Source organism: Macaca thibetana, chromosome 1 (genome assembly GCF_024542745.1).
Source record: "Macaca thibetana thibetana isolate TM-01 chromosome 1, ASM2454274v1, whole genome shotgun sequence".
Classification (NCBI taxonomy): domain Eukaryota; kingdom Metazoa; phylum Chordata; class Mammalia; order Primates; family Cercopithecidae; genus Macaca; species Macaca thibetana.
In genome coordinates, this window is record NC_065578.1 from 33946814 (window position 1) to 33955356 (window position 8543).

Genomic DNA, 8543 nt, shown 5'->3' on the forward strand with positions numbered 1-8543 from the left:
CTCTTGTCTATGGTAGCCCTATTAAATTTTCTTTATATATTTTAATGATACTTTATTAGGTGCATGCATATTAGGTTTAAAAAAGGAAAAAAATAAAATTATCATTATTTTCAGATGACACAAAATTCACCTGGAAAATAAAAAAGAATCTAAACAGATCGTTAGAGTACTTGTACTTGCCAAGGAATCTGGATAAAATATCAACATACAAAAGTCATTTGCATGTTTATATTTGCACAATAATAAAACATAATTTTTAAAAGCATACCACTTACAATCATTACAAAAAGTTATATATTTAATAATAAATATAATGAAAGATGAATAAAATTATGAATATTTACTGAGTCATTTTTAAATACTTAGTAAGTGGAGAGATACTTCACATTCGTGTATTTAAAAATTATAATTTGCAATGATGTCAGTTCTTCCAATATTAATCCCTAGATTCAATGCAATTTCAATCAAAATACATGCAATTTGATAACCTGATTCTGAAATTAGTATGAAAAAGTTAAGAACCAGGAACTAAGTTACAATTTTTTAACTTTTTATCATGACAAATTTCAAACATAGTTTTTAAATAGAATAGAAAAATATCTCCCCATGTGTTTTTTACCCAGATTCAATGATGATAAACTCTTAGCCAGTTTTGTTTAATCTATGCATATATTATATATATATATTTTTTGTTTGTTTGTTTTTTTGAGATGGAGTCTTGCTGTGTTGCCCAGGCTGCAGTGCACTGGTGCTATCTCAGCTCACTGCAACCTCCGCCTCCAGGGTTCAAGTGATTTGCCTGCCTCAGCCTCCTGAGTAGCTAGGACCACAGGTGGGCACCACCATGCCCAGCTAATTTTTGTATTTTTAGTAGAGACAGGGTTTCACCATTTGGCCAGGCTGGTCTCAAACTCATGACCTCAGGTGATTCACCTGCCTTGGCCTCCTAAAGTGCTGGGATTACGGACGTGAGCCACCATGCCCAGCCATAATCTGTATTTTCTACTCTTCCCCTCTTTGTACTATTTTGAAGCAATTGCTAAACATAGTACTTTATCAATAAATATTTTAGTAGCTATCTCTATAATAAAAGAGACTTTTGTTAAGCATAATCACAATACTATTACCACATCTAAAAATTTTAATAATTTCTTAATATCATAATATCATTAAATATCTAGTTAAATATCCAATCAAATTTCTCTGATTCTTCTTATACATTGCAATCAATTGATGTCATCTAAGTCTTTATTTTTTTTCTGAGACGGACTCTCACTCTGTTGCCCAGGCTGAAGGGCAGTGGTGCAATCTCGACTCACTGCAACCTCCGCCTCCTGGGTTCAAGCAATTTTCCCACCTCAGCCTCCCCCATAGCTGGGGTTACGGGCATGCGTCACCACACCCTGTTAAGTTTTGTATTTTTAGTAGAGATGGATTTCACCATGTTGGCCAGGCTGGTCTCGAACTCCTGACCTCGAATGATCCACCCACCTCAGCCTCCCAAAGTGCTGTGATTACAGGCGTGAGCCATGGCTCCCGGCCCACTTAAGTCTTTTTTAATCTGTAGGTTCCCTCCTTTTTTATTCCAGCAATTGTACTTGTTGAAGAAACCAAATTGCTTATCCTGAGAATTTCCCAGTTTGGGTTTTGCCTCTGAAGTTTTATCATATTTCTCTATCCCCTATATTTCCTGTAAATTTGTAATTCGTTTTAGAGATTTGATCAGACACAGGTTCAATTTTTAGGCAAGATTTCATTAGTAATGTTGTATATTTCCATTAGTAGATATATCTTACATATCTTTTGAGTAATGGTTGCATAGATATACATACATGTAAATTTTCATCAATCAATACATTTAAGATTGTACATTAGGTTGTATATATTAAGATCTATACTTTTAAGATGTACTTTAGTATGTGTCTTTTTTAACTCAATAAAAATGAAATAAAAGTAATAATTTGGTTCCCTTGCATATTACAAAGGTGACTAATAAGGATTTTGTGGGATTTTCTTTGGTAAAATTATAACTTTTTTTTTGAAACAGGGTCTCACTCTGTCACCCAGGCTGGAGTACAGTGGCACAATTACAACTCACTGAGGTCTCAACCTCCCAGGCTCAGATGCTCCTCCCACCTGAGTCTCCAGAATAGCTAGGACCACAGGCACATGCCAACACCTCCAGCTAATTGTTGTATTTTTTGTAGAGACAGGTTTTTCCCATGTTGCCCAGGCTGGTCTTGAACTCCTGGTCTGAAGTAATCCACCCACCTCAGCCTCCCAAAGTGCTGAGATTACAGGCATGAGCCACCGTGCCCGGCCTTTGGTAAGATAATGAACTCATGCATTTAAACATGTTTGACATATTTTAATCCACTGAAGGTATTCTATTATGCTCTATTTTTCCCAAATTTGACCAAAGGTAGTTTCTTTAAGTTGGCTGCTGGGTCCTTCACAAGCCCATATTTGGTAATTTCCTTGTTTTTTTAATATAAGAAAGCATTTCAATTCAGTTTGTGCATTTTCTGTACAAAATAGTCATTTTTTCCAAGGATTCAGAATGCTTTTAATTCAAAATGGTATTAAAACCTTCAAACTGGGTACTAGGAGATTTCATTAATTAACCAAAACACTTCTGAAGAAGAAGAATAAAGAGGTGTTATTTGCCTTATCAGGATCAGTACTTATTAAAAAGATATAGCATCAAGACCATGTGGTGCTGGCTCAGAGAGACAACATGATCAGTACAATAGACTAGAGAGCTCAAAAACATATTTATATGTGGAACTTAGATGTGTAACAGAGGCAGCATGGCAGATAAGTGGAAAAAGGAGGGAAAAGGATTAACCGTTTTGAAAAGTAATTAATTGAATTCCTACTTCACACAATACACAATTCATCTCCAGCTGGATTGGGTTAATGATTTAAATGTCAAATGCAAAACTCTTAACAGAAGTTGCGGGCAGGCATAGTGGCTCACGCCTGTAATCTCAGCACTTTGGGAGGCTGAGGTGGGTGGATTACTTGAGGCCAGGAGTTTGAGACCAGCCTGGCCAACATGGCGAAACTCCGTCTCTACTAAAAATACAAAAATTACCTGGGTGTGGTGGTGCACACCTATAGTTCCAGCTACTCGGGAGGCTGAGGCACGAGAATCGCTTGAACCCAGGAGGTGGATGTTGCAGTGAGCCAAGATTGTGCCACTGCACTCAAGCCTGGGTGACAGAGGGAGACTCTGTCAAAAAAAAAAAAAGAAGTTTCACTTGTCTGGGTTCTTTTGACAAACAGAACCAACAAATGTGTGTACGTGCGTATGTGTGTGTGTGTGTGTGTGTGTGTGTATGCATGGATGGATGGATGGATAGAGAGATAGATAGATAGATAGATAGATAGATAGATAGATAGATAGATAGATGCATAGATGCATAGATAGACAGGTAGATAGATAAGTATAAGGAATTGGCTCACACAATTACAGAAGCTGAGAAGTCTCAATATCTGCAGTAAGGCAAGCTGGAGACGCAGGAGAGCTAACAGTAGAGTTCCAGTTCAAGTCCAAAGACGGGAGAAGAACTGATGTCCCAGCTTGAAGACAGTCGAGCAGAGAAAAAGAATTCTTTCTTACTCAGTTTTTTAATTCCACTCAGGGCTTCAATGAACTGGATGAGGCCCATCCGCATTGGGGAGGGTGATCTACTTTCTCAGTCTGCAATTTAAATGTTAATCTCATTCAGAAACACTCTCACAAACACACACAGAAATAATGTTTAGCCAAGTATCTGGGCACTCCATGACCCACTAAAGTTAACACAGAAAATTAACCATCATAGAAGTATAGGTAAATATCTTTCTGACCTTGAATTAAGATGATTTTCTTAAACAAATTGAAAAAAAGAAAAAACGCACTATCTAGGAAAGAAAAGCTGGATACCTTTGACTATATTAAAGTTAGGAACTTCTATTCATAAATCATCTTAAAGAAAGTGAAAAGACAAACTATAAATGGGGAGGAGCTATTTATAACAAGCATAACTGGCCAAGAATCAGGATCTAGGATTTTTTTTTATTTTTTCATATGAACTCCTTCAAATCAATAAGAAAAAGGCAATCAAATAGAAAAATACATGATACATGAATAAAATACATGAGCAAGATAACTAAGCAGGAACTTCTCAGAGAAAACACATATAGCAGATACACGCTTGAGGACATGCTCAAATTTATTAGTAACAAGGAAATGCAAATGAAGACCAGAATGAGAAACCAATTTGCTCTCATCAGATTGGCAAAAATTAAGAAATCTGATAATCTCAACTGTTGGACAGAATGTGAATCAACAGGATTTCCTACACATTTTTGGTGGTGTATAGATTAGAATAATCATTTTAAAATAATTTGGCTTGCAAAGTTTGCCATTCATAGTCCCTCAGGGATAACATTCAAAGTTTTAACGAGTACTACATGGGACTGACCAAGCAGAACAGATCCAGCCAAACCAGATGCTAGCCAATAGTTCTGCTGATGTGTACTGGCTGACTACTAATCTTACATACACTTAAAACTTAGCATTTCAGGGGACCATCACACACTGGGGCCTATCATGGGGAGAGGGGAGGGGGGAGGGGGGAGGGATTGCATTGGGAGTTATACCTGATGTAAATGACGAGTTGATGGGTGCTGACGAGTTGATGGGTGCAGCACAGCAACATGGCACAAGTATACATATGTAACAAACCTGCACATTATGCACATGTACCCTAGAACTTAAAGTATAATAATAATAATAAAAAAAAACTTAGCATTTCACCCCTAGTTATCAATATGTACCCAATGGAACTTCTGCTCATATTTAATCAAGAGACATATACAAAAGTATTCATAGCAAGATTGTTTGTGGTAGGGGAAAGAAAACTAGAAACAACCAAATGCCCATTAACAGAAGAATGGATAAAATAATCATAGAATAGTCACACAATGAAATATTACATACAGCATGCAAAAATATGAATAAATCTAAGTGAATATAACATTGAGGGGTTTTTGAAAAGTCCCAGAAGATTATATATACCATAAAGTGACTAAAACTGAATAATATTTGGGCCACAGATACATTTGATAAAACTATAAAAACACAGGGAATGTAAATCACAAATTTGGCAAAAGGCGAAAAATTTATACAATTTGAAGAGAAACCAGAGTATAAATCACAAATTTGGAGAAGAGGAGGCAGAGTTGTAGGATAGGGGAGAATCAGGGAGAGTGCTCTTGTAGCTCATGAGTTGGGTTGTGGAATTCTAGGCATTTATTACATTCTTTTACAAATATCCACAGATATATACTCATACACAAATAACAGGTCCATGTGCACTGATGACAGTGAACCATAAATCAAGAATTATGATTTATCCAATTCTATGAATCTTAAGTCATTAAAAAATAAAAGACAAAATATGAGCAGAAAACACATTTAAAGAATGACCAAGCAAATAACAAAAGGACCTAAACGGAGCATCTAGAAGTGAAAAATATAACTGAAACATAAAACTCAATAAATTGGTTTTGCAGCCAACTGGAAGCAGGTGCTAATTGAATCAATGAACAGGAAGAGAGAGCTGAAAAATACACACAAAAAGCATCCTAGAGAGAGGCTGTGAGAGACAAGTTAAGAAAGGAACATGAAACAGCCCAAGTTATATCTAATCCGAAGCCCAAAAGAGAGGGAGAGAATGGGGCAGGAGCAATATGTGGAGAGACAAGGGCTGATTATTTTCCAGAACTGATGAAGATATCAAGCTATGGATGCCCAACAAATTTCAAGTAGAATAATTAAAAGGAAATCGAGACCAGGCACAGTGGCTCACGCCTGTCTTCTCAGCACTCTGGGAGGCCAAGGTGGGCAGATCACTTGAGCCCAGGAGTTTGAGACCAGCCCAGGCAAGAAAGAAAGACCTCGTCTTCACATAAATACAAAAAAATTAGCCGGGAGTGGAGGCATGCACCTGCAGTCCCAGCTACATGGAGGTTGAAGTGGGAGGATTGGTTGAGTCTGGAAGGTTAAGGTGGAGCTGCAATGAGCCATGATCGCACCACTGTACTCCAGCCTGGGTGACAGAGTGAGACCATGTCTGGAAAAACATACACACACAGACACAATAATAAGTTCTGGTGGGTTTCTCACACACACACACACACAAAACTCAGATTATATATATATAATATATATAATATATACATAATATATAATATAATAGATTTTATATAATAGATTATTTATATATTATATAGTATATATTATATAATATATTATAAAATATATAAATAATATATTATTATATTATATATAATATATATAATATATTATATATATTATATATATATAATCTAAGCTATCGCAGCCTGTGAGGTCGATGCCTATATCATTAACCTCATCTCTTACCACTATCCCCACACAGTTTAATCATTCTGAAATGGTACTTGGATTTCCACTTCCCTTGAATGTCTCTTATTTCAAATTTCCTACAACTATTTTGGAATTTATACATTCTTTCTGTTCTTTTAATGATTGCTCTAGAAATTTTAGCATATATACTTAACTAATCAAAGTCTGAAGTTAATCAAACTCCAAAATACAAGAAACTTAGACACACCGTAACTCCATTCTTTCCTCTCTCTATATATATACATATACCTACTCACACAGACACACAAAATTGTCATGTTTTAATTCTATCTTTGAAAAACCCACTAGACCTTATTATTACAGTTTTATACACTCAAGGTCTACTTACATTTATCTTTTTTTTTTTTTTTTTTTTTTTTTTGAGACAGAGTGTCTTGCTCTGTCCCCCAGGCTAGAGTGCAGTGACGCAATCTCAGCTCATTGCAGCCTCTTCCACCCAGGCTCAAGCAATCCCCACCTCAGCCTCCCAGGTGGCTGGGACTACAGGCACACACCACCATGCCCAGCTAATTCTCGTTTATTTTTTGTAGAGATGAGGTCTCACTATGCTGCCCAGGTTGGTGTCGAACTCCTGGACTCAAGCAATCCTCCTGCCTTGTCCTCCTAAAATGCTGGGATGATAGGTGAGACCCACAATTCCCGGCCCTATTAATCCACATATTTACCATTTTCTTTTTTATTATTTCTTGCATCCTAGACTTTCATGCTGAGATATTATAAAATCTCACAAAGGTCTGGGTGCAGGGGCTACTTCTGAGTAGTCCCAGCTACTCGGAAGTTTGAAGCAGGAGGACAGTTTGAGGCTTCAGTGTGATATGATCGTGCCAGTCAATAGCCACTGAACTCCAGACTGGACAACATAGTGAGACCCTATCTAAAAATATAAAAATTAAAAATTTCATGAAGGTAAGCAGAAATCTCAAACTTTCTGAGATGTTTATTTTCTTCTTCTTCTTTTTTTTTTTTTTTTTTTTTTTTTTTTTTTTTTTTTTTGATACAAAGTCTTGCTCTGTCACCCAGGCTGAACTGCAATGGCATGATCTCGGCTTACTGCAACCTCCTCCTCCCAGGTTCAAGCAATTCTGCCTCAACCTCCCAAGTAGCTGAGACAACAGGCGCACACCACCATGGCCAGCTGATTTTTGTATTTTTTGTAGAGACGGGTTTTCACCATGTTGCCCAGGCTGGTCTCAAACTCCTGAGCTCAGGTGATCCCCCTGCCTCAGTCTCTGAAAGTTCTGGGATTATAGGCATGAGCCACCATGCCCAGTTAACCTAGAATTTTTGCAAGCAAGCAAAATGTGGAGGCTTTAGGCCATGGCTAGCCAAGCCATAAATCTGTATACTCAGAACCAAACATTCAGGGAAGGGCCTCTCCACAGTGGCAGTTGACTCCAATCATTGCCATGTGCCATTGTTAGTGGAATTGAAATGCTGCTGCTTTGGCTTGATGCCTGAGATTAAAGTTATCTCTTGTGAAATGGAGAGAATGATTTTTCTGTGTTATGCTCAGTTGGAGAAGTCCTGCAGTAAAATTGCTTGAGCTGTTAGTTATATGGCTCTTTTTCTCATTGCCATGGACATCCAGGCAGGGACTCCATAACCTCAGGCCCTAATGATTTCACAAGAGTCAAACTCCTGCTGCAACTCCATTCCTGCTGATGTTATCACCACCACCACCACTAGGAACCAATGAAGCAGGAACTCAGCCATGCCACGTGCAGGTGGAGCGGGAACTCAGCCGTAGCCTGAAGGCCATGGAACTTGGAGGCTGCATTGCATTCAAGGGAGAGGTTTGTGTTTTTGCTCCTTGGAAGTAAGAAAGAGATGCTCCCTTTGAGGAGTATTCAGTGGAAGAGAGGAGGGGGTCATAGTAAGGTTGACTAAATTTTTAGAGATTGGTGGTTTCATTCTTTCAACTCAAACTCATAACCCATGTCTCCCAGGGTGCACATCTACCACCAGAGTGACCAAATTGAAACTATCTCCAGTACCAGCCTCTGTCTTGTATCTAGAACCAGCACTCCGTTCCACTACTTAGGATCTATTGCTAGAGTTGGTTCATGTGCCCAACTCCTTCTAT